The sequence below is a fragment of the Dendrobates tinctorius genome, unplaced genomic scaffold, assembly GCF_039654945.1.
Source record: "Dendrobates tinctorius isolate UK_male_01 unplaced genomic scaffold, ASM3965494v1 ptg000133l, whole genome shotgun sequence".
NCBI lineage: Eukaryota > Metazoa > Chordata > Amphibia > Anura > Dendrobatidae > Dendrobates > Dendrobates tinctorius.
The window spans coordinates 38,745,210-38,758,574 of NW_027361801.1; positions in this window are offsets into that span (position 1 = coordinate 38,745,210).

The following is a 13,365-nucleotide window of genomic DNA, read 5'->3' on the forward strand; positions in this document are numbered from 1 at the left end:
GACCCCATTTTGGAAACTAGACCCCCCCAAGGAACTTATCTAGATATGTGGTGAGTACTTTGAACCCACAAGGGCTTTACAGAAGTTTATAACGTACAGCGGTACAATTAAAAAATCATATTTTTTCCACAAAAATGATCTTTTCACCCCAATTTTTATTTACCCAAGGGTAACAGGACCCTAAAAGTTATTGTGCAATTTGTCCTGAGTACGCTGATACCCCACATGTGGGGGTAAACCACTATTTGGGGGCATGGCAGAGCTCGGAAGGGAAGCAGCGCCATTTGACGTTTTTGGCTGGAATTGAGATCGGACACCATGTCGCGTTTGGAAAACCCCTGATGTACCAAAACAGTGGAAACCCCCCACAAATGACACCATTTTGGAAACTAGACCCCCTAAGGAACTTTCGCTGGCCTCTTCCTGGGGTACTGGGAGCGGGAGGTTTTTGCGGGGGAGGGGGGGCAGGCCGTTGACCATGTGCAGTGCTGGCTGCGTTATATTGATGATTTGCTCATGGTGTGGCAGGGCTCCAAACGAGATCTTCAAGAATTCATGGAGAGCCTAAATAATAATGGGTACAACATTAAATTGACTTATACTTGCAGTAGTTCTGAGGTGGATTTCCTGGACATCAAGATTCGGGTGGACAACACGTCCAACCTACAGACTGATGTTTACAGGAAGCCCACCTCAGTAAATTCACTTCTCCATGCTGGATCCTGCCACCCATGGGCAACCATCAGGGCCATCCCGGTTGGTCAATTTTTGTGCATTAGGCGCATCTGCTCTTCGGAGGCAACATTTTTGGATCAAGCTGGGGAACTTAGAGATCGTTTTCTCAAACGGGGTTACAGTCGACGCTGTGTCAAGAAGGGTTTTGACAGAGCAAGAAAAACAAACCGACTGGCCCTATTACAACCAAATGTCAATAAGAAAAAACAAGAGCAGGGCTGTGTCAGATTCATTTCGACTTTTAATGGGGGATGGAACCAAATGAAGGACATACTCACCAAACATTGGAATATCTTAAGGACGGAGGTCTCATTGATGAATATAATCTCTGAGCACCCGCTCATGACATATCGTAGAAGCCCCAATTTGGGGGATATGTTGGTACGTTCACATTATGTCCCACATATCAAAAATCCTTTTGATTCCCGTGGTCCTCCTCTGGGATGCTACCCTTGCGGTAACTGTATCGCATGTAAAAATATCGTACGGACATCGTCCTTCCAATCTGTAGATGGAACAAGAACGTATTCAATTAGACAACACATAACTTGCAATACTGCACAGGTCATCTACTACGCTACGTGTGGGTGCCCGAAAGTGTATATAGGCCTTACGAGCCGCCAATTTAAACTACGTGTCCGTGAACATGTCCGTGACATCTTGGCGTCCAAAACAACCACTGATCTGACACAGCTCAAAACGATACCTAAACACTATAAACTTGTACATAATAGCGACCCCAAATCTTTTTTAGTGAGAGGCATCCAACACGTTAAAAGTGGTATCAGAGGCGGTGACATCAAACGCCTTCTTGCACAGAAGGAATGCAGATGGATCATGGTCCTTGGGACCATGACACCACAAGGGCTGAATGAATCACTCAGTTTCGCGCCATTTTTGTGATCTACAGCTTTATTTTTATTTTTTATTTTTACTTTTTCTGCCTGCCATCTCTAGATAGGTATCTCTTTTTCTCTTTCCCTGTTTTTAATTCTTCACATGTGGTTTTTATGTTATGAGTGTTTCTGGATTGTTGCACTCATTTTTAATTTGTTATTTGCCTGGCTTTAGATAACATAACTCTTTCGTTGATGTCCTGTATTGGGAATTTTACTATCTTGCAATCAACATGCGGCATGGTGATCTACGTGGCAAGCTCATCACTGAACTCACGACAATATACACCTATGTTTTGGCACACTATCTACAGAAAATAGAAAAATAGAGGACTTGGTGCGAATGGAAGAATATGTCTTAGGGTGATATTTCATTACCTCTCATTTTGCCTTGCATTGCATTCATCCTTTATTGGTTGCATTGTTATATGTGCGATCCTGTTTTTTGTTTTTTGTTTTTTATTTTCTGTTTATCGGTTATTTCCCTAGTAGACACCATTTACAGGCAGCACACGCATGGTTGACTAGCTTAACTTTTTTTCCCATTCATTCACATTTCTCTTCTTCCCCCTCCCATCCTTTTCTCCTCCCCTCCCCTCCCCCTCTCCCCCCTCCCTTTCCCTCTTCCCATTCCTTTCCCCACACCCTCTAATTTCTTATTCATACGGGTTCAGTCATCTGGTTGCCGTGACCCTGTTATGGCTGAGTTCACGCGCGCTATACATGGAGCAAAAAAACACATTGGACGGACGCTGCCTGTGTGGCGGTCTAGCGCCGGCCGCCCTCACGTGGCGTCTGTTTACTATGTTCGCCTGTCCTGGCGGTTACCTAGGTAGCGGTCAGACGCTGGCCGCTTTTGGATGACGCCAGCTGACTAATAAGTGGCGTCACAAATAGATATGCGCATGCGTGGGGCTCGCTCCATGATAGGCTCACGGTAGTCAGGTGACTTTTCCCAGCCAGCCATATAACTGGGATGTTCATCATAATAGCCACGCCCCCCGAGGAAGCGGTCCTGCATACCGCGAAACGCGCGTAGGGGTATACAGGTCGGCGCCTGGTACATAACTGGACATGATGGGTAGGTTTATCCAGCTTATTTAAGCCCACTTTGTTTCTTTCCACATAATTTTCTACTCACATGCCACACTATTTTCCATCGCATGTTATGTAGCTGAACCCTGCATAGATCAAGTGGTGGTATATGCCAGTTTGCTTATATCCAGTGCAGCTTTTATTGGTATCACCAGTACTATTTATTCAGGCTATATGTATGGTACAATAATGCCCAAGAGAAATTACGTTTTATTGGTGACCTCTGCACTAATATATCCTGGCATATACTCCTTTGGCTGGTAGAATAACTACATTTCATTGTTCAATTATTTTACATCATCAACTTTTGTGGTATAGATTCCGGATATCCATTCCCATCACAGGCTGCCTACTTGTTTGTTTTTCTAGTATCGGGCCTTATGTGATTACCCATTTTACTCAATTTTGTAATATCCTGTTTCTTTGATATGTGTCCTTCTCTTTGTTTAATAAATTTATACATGTTTCGCAATGGAAATGGATTCTATGTCCTCCTTTTTCTCATAATATTGAGAATCGTCTCCATTACATTTGACTTCATGAGGCATTATTAAGGTATTTTACTCTTGCATTTAATAGGATGTTCTTTTGGAGTTTTTTTCACCCCTAAGGAACTTATCTAGATGTGTGGTGAGAACTTTGAACCCCCATGGGCTTCACAGAAGTTTATAACATAAAGCCATACAATTAAAAAATCATATTTTTTCCACAAAAATGATCTTTTCACCCTCAATTCTTATTTTTCCAAGGGTAACAGGACCCTAAAAGTTATTGTGCAATTTGTCCTGAGTACGCTGATACCCCACATGTGGGGGTAAACCACTATTTGGGCGCATGGCAGAGCTCGGAAGGGAAGCAGCGCCATTTGACGTTTTTGGCTGGAATTGAGATCGGACACCATGTCGCGTTTGGAAAACTCCTGATGTACCAAAACAGTGGAAACCCCCCACAAATGACACCATTTTGGAAACTAGACCCCCCAAGGAACTTATCTAGATGTGTGGTGAGCACTTTGAACCACCCAGTGCTTCACAGAAGTTTATAACGCCCGGGCGTGAAAATAAAAAATTCGTATTTTTTCCACAAACATGATATTTTAGTCACCATTTTTTTATTTTCCCAAGGGTACCAGGAGAAATTGGACCCCAAAAGTTATTTTCCAATTTGTCCTGAGTATGCTGATACCCCATATGTGGGAGAAAACTACTGTATGAGCACACGTCGGGGCTCGGAAGGGAAGTAGTGACGTTTTGGAATGCAGACTTTGATGGAATGGTCTGCGGGTGTCATGTTGCCTTTGGAGAGCCCCTAATGTACCTAAACAGTGGAAACCCCCCACAAATGACACCATTTTGTAAACTAGACCCCCCAAGGAACTTATCTAGATGTGTGGTGAGCACTTTGAACCCCCCAGTGCTTCACAGAAGTTTATAACGCCCTGGCGTGAAAATAAAAAATTCGTATTTTTTGCACAAACATGATCTTTTAGTCACCATTTTTTTATTTTCCCAAGGGTACCAGGAGAAATTGGACCCCAAAAGTTGTTGTCCAATTTGTCCTGAGTATGCTGATACCCCTTATGTGGGAGAAAACTACTGTATGGGCACACGTCGGGGCTCGGAAGGGAAGTAGTGATGTTTTGGAATGCAGACTTTGATGGAATGGTCTGTGGGTGTCATGTTGCCTTTGGAGAGCCCCTAATGTACCTAAACAGTGGAAACCCCCCACAAATGACCCCATTTTGAAAACTAGACCCCCTAAGGAACTTATCTAGATGTGAGGTGAGCACTTTGAACCCCCAAGAGCTTCACAGAAGTTTATAATGCCAGGGCATGAAAATAAAAAAATCGTATTTTTTCCAGAAACATGATCAATTAGTCCCCAATTTTTTCATTTTCCCAAGGGTAACAGGAGAAATTGGACCCCCAAAAGTTGTTGTCCAATTTGGCCTGAGTACGCTGACACCCCATATGTGGGAGAAAACTACTGTATGGACACACGTCGGGGCTCGGAAGGGAAGCAGTGACGTTTTGGAATGCAGACTTTGATGGAATGGTCTGCGGGTGTCATGTGCGTTTGGAGAGCCCCTGATGTACCTAAACTATTGAAACTCCCCACAAGTGACCCCATTTTGGACACTAGACCCCCCACGGAACTTATCTAGATGTGTGGTGAGCACTTTGAACCCCCAAGTGCTTCACAGAAGTTTATAACACTCGGATGTGAAAATAAAAAAATCATTTTTTTCCACAAAAATGATATTTTTGCCCCCAATTTTTTATTTTCCTAAGGGTAACAGGAGAAATTGGACCCCAAAAATTGTTTTGCAATTTGTCCTGAGTAGGTTGATACCCTACATGTGGGGTAAAACACTGTTTGGGCGCATGGCAGAGCTTGGAAGGGAAGGAGCAACATTTGACTTTTTCAACTCAGAATTGGCTGGAATTGAGATCAGACGCCATGTTGCATTTGGAGAGCCCCTGATGTGCCCAAACAGTGGAAACCCCCCAATTATAACTCCAACCCTAACCCCAACACACCCCTAACCCTAATCTGAGCCCTAACCCTAGCCCTAACCCTAGCCCTAACCCTAACCCTAGCCCTAACCCTAGCCCTAACCCTAGCCCTAACGGGAAAATGGAGATAAATACTTTTTTTTTTAATTTTATTATTTTTCCCTAACTAAGGGGGTGATAACGGGGAGTTTGATTTACTATTTATGGCGGTTTTTATATTTGGCAGCTGTCGCACGCTAAAAGACGCTTTTTATTGTAAAAATAGTTTTTGCATCACCACATATTGAGAGCTATAATTTTTCCGTATTTTGACCCACTGAGTCATGTGAGGTCTTATTTTTTGCGGGACGACTTGACGTTTTTATTGGTACCATGTTCGGGCACGTGACATTTTATGATCGCTTTTTATTCCTATTTTTGTGACACAGAATGAACAAAAACCAGCGTTTCATGAATTTCTTTTGGTGGGGTGCGTTTACACCGTTCCGCATGCGGTAAAATTGATAAAGCGGTTTTATTCTTCGGGTCAGTACGGTTACAGCAATACCTCATTTATTTCATTTTTTTTATGTTTTTGTCGGTTTTATGCAATGAAAACTATTTTATATAAAAAATAATTATTTTTGCATCGCTTTATTCTGTGAGCTATAACTTTTTTATTTTTTTGCTGATGATGCTGTTTGGTGGCTCGTTTTTTGCGGGACAAGATGACGTTTTCAGCGGTACCATGGATATTTATATGCGTCTTTTTGATCGCGCGTTATTACACTTTTTGTTTGGCGGTATGATAATAAATCATTATTTTTTGCTTCGTTTTTTATTTTTATTTTTTAAGGGGTTCGCTAAAGGGGTTAACTAATGGGACAGTTTTATAGGGCGGGTCATTACGGACGCGGCGATACCTAATATGTGTACTTTTATTGTTTTTTTTTTATTATTATTTCCAAAAAATGGATTTATTGGGGGAATATTTTTTTTTTTTTCTAATTTATTTGGCGATTTTTTTTAAATTATTTTAACACTTTTTTTTATTTTTTTTTTACTTTATTAAATAGTCCCAGGTGGGACATCACTGTCCTGTGACAGATCAGCGATCTGACACAGGCACTGCAGAAGGCTTCCTCATGCCTGCGCTTTGCAGGCACTGAGGAAGCCAGCTTCCTCAGGCCCCCGAAGGCCCCCGTCGCCATCTTGGATCCAGGGGCCTGGAGGAAAGGAGTCCCCCGCAGCAGCGCTGCACATTGCGCTGCCGTGGGGGGCTCAGGGAAGCACGGAGGGAGCCCCCTCCCTGCCGATGCTTCCCTTTAACCCCCGGTACACCGCGATCATGTTTGATCGCGGTGTGCAAGGGGTTAACGTGTCGGGGGCGGTCCGTGACCGCCCCTGACACATTGTGCCAGGAGTCAGCTGTGATAATCAGCTGACACCCGGCCGCGATCAGCGGTGCTCACCACGTGGGCGCCGCTGATCACGCTAGACGTACTATCCCGTCCATGGGCATAGGGGCCCGGGTCCCATGGACGGGATAGTACATCTCATGTCAGGAAGGGGTTAAACAAATGAGGGTCTGACACCACCGAGGTGGCATAAAATTCACGAAAGTAGAAATAGTTTAATTGGGACCAGCACATTTTCCACTACTGTACAGCCAACCCAGCAGATGTAGACCAGCCATGACTGTTCACATTTCCATAAATTTGTGTTAACATCTGCAGCACCATCAGCAGCAGCCATAACAAGCACAGAAGCCACACTAAAGATATCACAGAGTACAGTTATGCAACATCAATGCAGTAGACTACAAAATTCAATATCAAATAGTCTGTACAGTCTGTGATTGGGGTGCAAAGGTCCTGTTAGGAACGGCAGAATGCACTAAATAAAAATAATAATAAAGTGCGTTCGCCGCTCGGGGTCCACCGTGCAGTAGGTCTTACAACCGCTGCTAAGTAATGGCAGATGAGCAATATGGCGATATAATGCGCACGGGTTCAACTTCACCCGAAGTGCGCAGAGCGGGCTCTGTTCACACACAGAGGTGCTGCAACAAAAACATACAAAAAGGCTGAGCCTGTTAGAGTCACAGGCCTCAGGTAAATGCACACACGGTATAAGGTCACAGGAGCAGGAACTAAGACAGAGGGGCTGCGTCCGTCTAGACCTACCGTGTATGCGGCGTCGCTACTGTGAACGCCGAGAAGGGCTGCAACTGCAGCGCGGCGCAGGACACTGCCGCTGGGCGACACAGCTGCAAAGCAGGCGCTATGTCGGACGCTAGTGCAGAGGTGCGGTGTGTACAGTGGCCTAACGCTTGACACAGACTGGTGCAGACTACTGAACTAATTCCCTAACCACATGCGTAATATCAGAGGGAAGGGGTTTCATAATAAGTCAGTCACCAGAATCATACATCTGTCACCATTCACACATAGCAGTATAGTCTATACTAGCGCATGGCGGAACGGCCATGCGCGCGTTTTATAGCAGCCGGGACCTTCAGGAAGCTTCCAGATCTCCAAAATGGACCAATGAGATCTGGAGCAGGACCTGAGCACATGACTCCCGATCTCCAATGGGAAACCGTCTCATGAGCATGCTCAGTAGGAGGACAGAGGGACTTAGCCCCTGGAGAGATTTGCTGCAAGGCAATCTCCTCTGCGGTAGAAAAAGAGCAAGAGACCGCAGAATGTAAGGGTCTAGATTCCTGCAGAGCAGACGCAGGACCCTGACAATACCCCCCCTCCTAGGGCCCCCTCCTCTCTGAGCCTTCCAATCCACCACCCTGTGCCCATCAGACGCATAGGCCTCAGACTCGTCCGAAGGCAAGTCTGATGTCCCTGTAGGTGACACGGAAAACTGGGACACGTGGAAGGTTTCAAAGGCGGCAAGATTGCCAGGTTTAAGAAGGGACACGTGGGAGACAACGGGAGCGGCAAAACCGCCCGGAGCATAAGTTGAAGTGGGACGTCGCAGGGTGTCGGCGAACGTCTCCACTCTCTGTTTAAGGAAGCTTACCCGAGCACACGAGGCGCATGCCTGAATATATTTCTTAATGTCCCTAGCCCTGTGCAGCCACCAATACGACATTGCCAGGAGTTTTGTGGTCTGCATGTAGCCACAGTGACCACCCGCCCTGGACGCGCGTGCCCACGCGAGGACCATCGGCCAAAGGCGATGGGGGACAAAGGTCTTGCCAGAGTTTGGCCATTGCGGGGCCCCATTATCCTGGTGATCAGAGTGCTGACAGTGGCAGCCGCAAGTGGAACTTAGTGTCGAACGCGCCTCGAGACTGACGCGAGACACCTCCATGGGCTCTGGGAGTGAACACTCTGGCTCGGGTGATTCCAGAGGTTCAAAGAAGTCATGGATCTCCAAGGACTCCTAACAGGTCCTTGGAGATCCATGACTTGTTCAGCATGATGAAGTTAGGCAGTCTACACTTTCAGGGGACAGCTGGCTGTGCATATCCATCAGGATACCACCAGCAGCACTGAAAACATGTTCTGAGAGAATGCTGGCTGCCAGGCATGATAAAACCTCAAAGGTGTGTGAGGCAAACTCAGGCCATTCATCCATTTTGGAAGACCAAAATGTGAAGGGGTCCAAACCCTTCCTGATGGTATTAATATTCAGTTCTAGATACTCCTGCACCATCCTCTCCATTTCAAAAGACGTAGACTCTGTTGTGCTGTTATACAAGCTGGTCTAAAAGAAGTAGCTTTGGTTTTATAATATGGATCTACCAGAGTGGCAACCCAATAGTCAGCAGTATTGCTAATCATAACTATACGGGGATCATGTTGCAGACAGTGTATCAAGAAGACACTCATATGTTGGACTCTACCATGAGGTCCAAGACCATGCTGTGTTGGTGGCTGGGTAACAATGAGGCTCATTTCCTCCATCCCCTTCTGCCAACCACGAACATCAGAGAGGGAGGATTATCCTCTTCATCTGACAACTGCTCACCCATCACCTCTTCCTCCTCCATTTGCTTCTCGGATCTTGCACCTTCGATAACAATTTGACTGTTATCACCAGCCCCCCTCGATCGCAGTAATCCACCCTCACTTGGCACCCGCCAGTGTGATGACAGTCTTGAACTTAGAGACAATGATATCCCTTTTGCATCCTCCTCTGGTTCCTCCTCTTTTTCTGGGACCACCATCTCCTCCCGCAGGCTATTCAGTCTGCTCCAGCATATAGATGACTGGAATAGTGATGCTGATGATGGGGTCATCAGCACTAACCATAATAGTAGCCATTTCAAAACTGTGCAGAAGGGTGCAGAGGTCCTTAATCTGTGCCCACTCTGTAAACGTGATATGCGCCACATCCGTACTGCATTGGCCTAGGCTATATGGCATGACATACTGCATCAGGGCTTGTGGTTGCTGCCACAGTCGCTGCAACATGTGCAGAGTGAAATTCCACCTTGTCGGCACATCGCATATCAACCTGTTAACTGACAAAGAACTCTGTATCGATGTAAGTCGATGACCTGAGGGGTCAAAACAGCAGAAATTAGCACACAGCTTGCATGCTTTCTGGAACACTTCACCCAGGCCAGGACATTGGCGGAGAAAACGTTATACCCCCAGATTGAGGATGTGAGCCATGCAAGGCACATGTGTGAGCTTGCCTCGCTGTAGGGCCACCACCAGGTTTGGACCGTTATCGGACACGGCCTTCCCTGGATGCAGGTTCAGCGGAGACAGCCATTGATCAAACTCAGCCTGGAGAGCTGTCCACAACTCTTCAGCTGTATGACTGCGATCTCCAAGCATATCAATTTTAATACTGCCTGATTGCAGTGAGCCCTGACTGCACAGTACATGGGGGGGATTCGCTCTGCACTGTTTGAAAATATATCTTATTAAGGCAGAGGTTGAGGGTACAGGTGGAAGCCCTAGAGGAGAGAGAGGAGGAGGCAGAAGCAGTGGAGGAAGTTTTAAATGTAGAGGTTTGTCCTGCAAGCCTTGGGGATTCCAAGACTTGTGGAGCAGCGCCTGTCCCCACAGCCACTAGAGTCACCCAGTGACCAGTCAGCAAGATGTAACGCCCTTGGCTATGCTTACTCATCCGTATCTGTGGTGAAATGCATCCTGGCAGACAGAAAATTTAGTCAAGGAATGGGTAAAGTTGACTGTGACATGCTGGTCTAGCGCAGGCACAGCTTTCTTAGAAAAGTAATGGCGACTAGGTAATTGGTACTGGGGGACTGCGATGGCCATCAGCTTTCAGAAACCATCTGTATCTACCAGGTGGAAAGGCAGCATTTCCGTGGCCTACAGATTGAAGATGGTGGAGTTCAACTTCTTACCTTTGTCATGCGTAGGAGAAAACAATCTTTCACGTGACCACAACTGCGAAACCATGGGTTGGCTGCAGTGCTGAGAGAGGGCAGAGTATGGTGAACAGGACTAACTGCTGGACCATGAGAGAGTTGCAGTCAAAGATGTTACAGTGGATTGAGCAAGTTGTGATGTGCTCGTTCTCTGAAATTGGTCAAAAACAGCAGGGATCTACGCTTCCATTACAGCTGATGGCATAATGGAAGTGAGCATGCCTGCCAACTTTTGAGATGGAGGTCTTCGACCACAGAACCTCGGGTTCTTTACCCGTTCCAGTCACGCACCACAGCACAAATTGACAAGGTGGGATAAAGCAGGCTGTTCCACATTCAGCTAGTTACAAAATATTATTTATAATGCTATATTTGTGCATGGAGCACAATAGAAGCAGTGCACAGCACACTTGTAGAACACGTGCCATGCTGGCTTTGCCTGTGGACCTCAGTAATGGCCAAGAAAGGTGCTGGAAGGTAAATTTAACAGCCACATTGGACCCTAGCTAGCTACACTATCTGACTGATATACAACTGCCTAGCTAACTAGCTAAAATCTTGCATACAGCAGGTTTTTTCACATTTAGCTAGTGAAAAATATTATTTAGAATGCTGTACTCAAGCATGGAGCACAATAGAAGAAGTGCACAACACACTTGTAGGACATGTGCGCTGCTAGCTTTGTCTGTGGACCTCAGAAATGGAAAAAAAAAAGCTGGAAGGTAAATTTTACAGCCACACTAGACATTAGCTAGCTACACTATCTGACCGATATACAGTACAGACCAAAAGTTTGGACACACCTTCTCATTCAAAGAGTTTTCTTTATTTTCATGACTATGAAAATTGTAGATTCACTCTAAAGGCATCAAAACTATGAATTAACACATGTGGAATTATATAATTAACAAAAAAAGTGAAACAACTGAAAATATGTCTTATATTCTAGGTTCTTCAAAGTAGCCACCTTTTGCTTTGCTTACTGCTTTGCACACTCTTGGCATTCTCTTGATGAGCTTCAAGAGGTAGTCACCGCAATTCTTTGACTGTTCCCAGCGCCTGCGCACTGCAGGTACCCTCAACAGCGCAGAGAATTACACGTGCGTAGGAGCCACGACGGGAAGCAAGGAAGAGAACGTCATTGCTAGAAGATGAGAGGACCCGGACCACGACACCCATTGGACCAGACCGCCCCCGGGTGAGTATAATATAACTCATTTTTCTTATCTTTCAGGTTACATTGGGGGCTTATCTACAACATTACAGAATGCTGTAGATAAGCCTCTAATGGCAGTGGCCGCATCTTATATGCAAAAAAATAGGTGACAGATTCCCTTTAATCCCTGCATGAAAATCAGAATCCAGAATTTGCTACTAGTGAATCAGGAAAAATTGTTTGCAATTTCGATTCATTTTGAATCAATGTTATGTTCAACTGAAGATCAGGGAAGAGGAAGCGAGGATGTCTAGTTAAGATCACAAAGAGGATGAATAGAGTAGCGGATGGTAAGCTGAGGTGGGGAACACGTGAGTGGGAAGCTGAGTACTTAGTTTTCCAATTCTCTACAATCACTACTTTTCAGAATGGTCTACCATTCATCCACTCAGCAGATGTATACCACTATTCCATAAGCATTCTATACAATGATTGGTGTAGTTGGATATATCTACTGCTTTGTCCAGTACCTGTTTTCTATTAACAATTCTCTACAATTCTGCAAAATGGAAGCTGAGTGGTACCCATATTACTGAATTCATATAAAGTGAATTTATTACATTTTAAATTCCGGAGAATCCAAATTTTTGCAATTGTGAGGCAAATTCAATTAGCCTTGAACAGATTCACTGGTCTCTAGTATTTAGGCACATATATTAGATTAATTGAAATGAGCACATACTTGTTAGGACTCTTAAGGCCCCGTTACATTTAGTGATGCACCAGCGATCCCGACCATGATATAACCCAGTCAGGATCGCTGGTGCATTGCTAAGTGGTCGCTAGTGAACTGCCAAACAGGCAGATCTCACCAGCGATGCAGCAGCGGTCGGCGGTCGATACTTACCTGTCAGACGCAACGATGATGACTTCCTCCCGCATCCATGGCTCGCTCGTCGGCGCCAGCAGGAAGCCGACGATGAGAAAACAGCCCAGGACGTTCTCGCGCAATCACCGATAACCAGCGGGGGAGCCGGTCGGAGGTGAGTGTCACATGTCACATGTAGTGATATCCCTAGTGATATCGCTGCTGCGTCACAAAATCGGTGACGCTTTAGCGATATCGCTATGTGTAAAAGGCCCTTTACTCTGTAGAGCTCCATCTTGAATGAGCTGTAGGTATACATATTCGGCCTCTGCGCCATTCATTGTCAAGAGAACTGCTGGAAATAGCCAAGCACTTCATGTAGCTATCTCAGACAGCCCCATACACAATAACTGGAGCCATGGCCAATCATGTCCATGTATGCCCTATTCAAGATGAATGTCTAGTCATTTCATTAGCCATCAGAACAGGCTAATTTTGCTAAAATGGCAGGGACCATTTAGAGGGAACTCATCACCAGGTTTTTGATACCTCATCAGACAGCAGTATGATATAAAGGCAGAGACCCTGATTTCAGTGATGTATGATTTATTGTGCTGCTTCCTGGAGTCTTGATAAAATGGATGTTTTATGCTTTGCATATCTATGAGTTCTCTAAATGCTGTGCTCTGTATAACCCTACAAAAACATTGAATGGAATCTTTCTGTGTGAACTGTGCATAAGCAGAAAACTG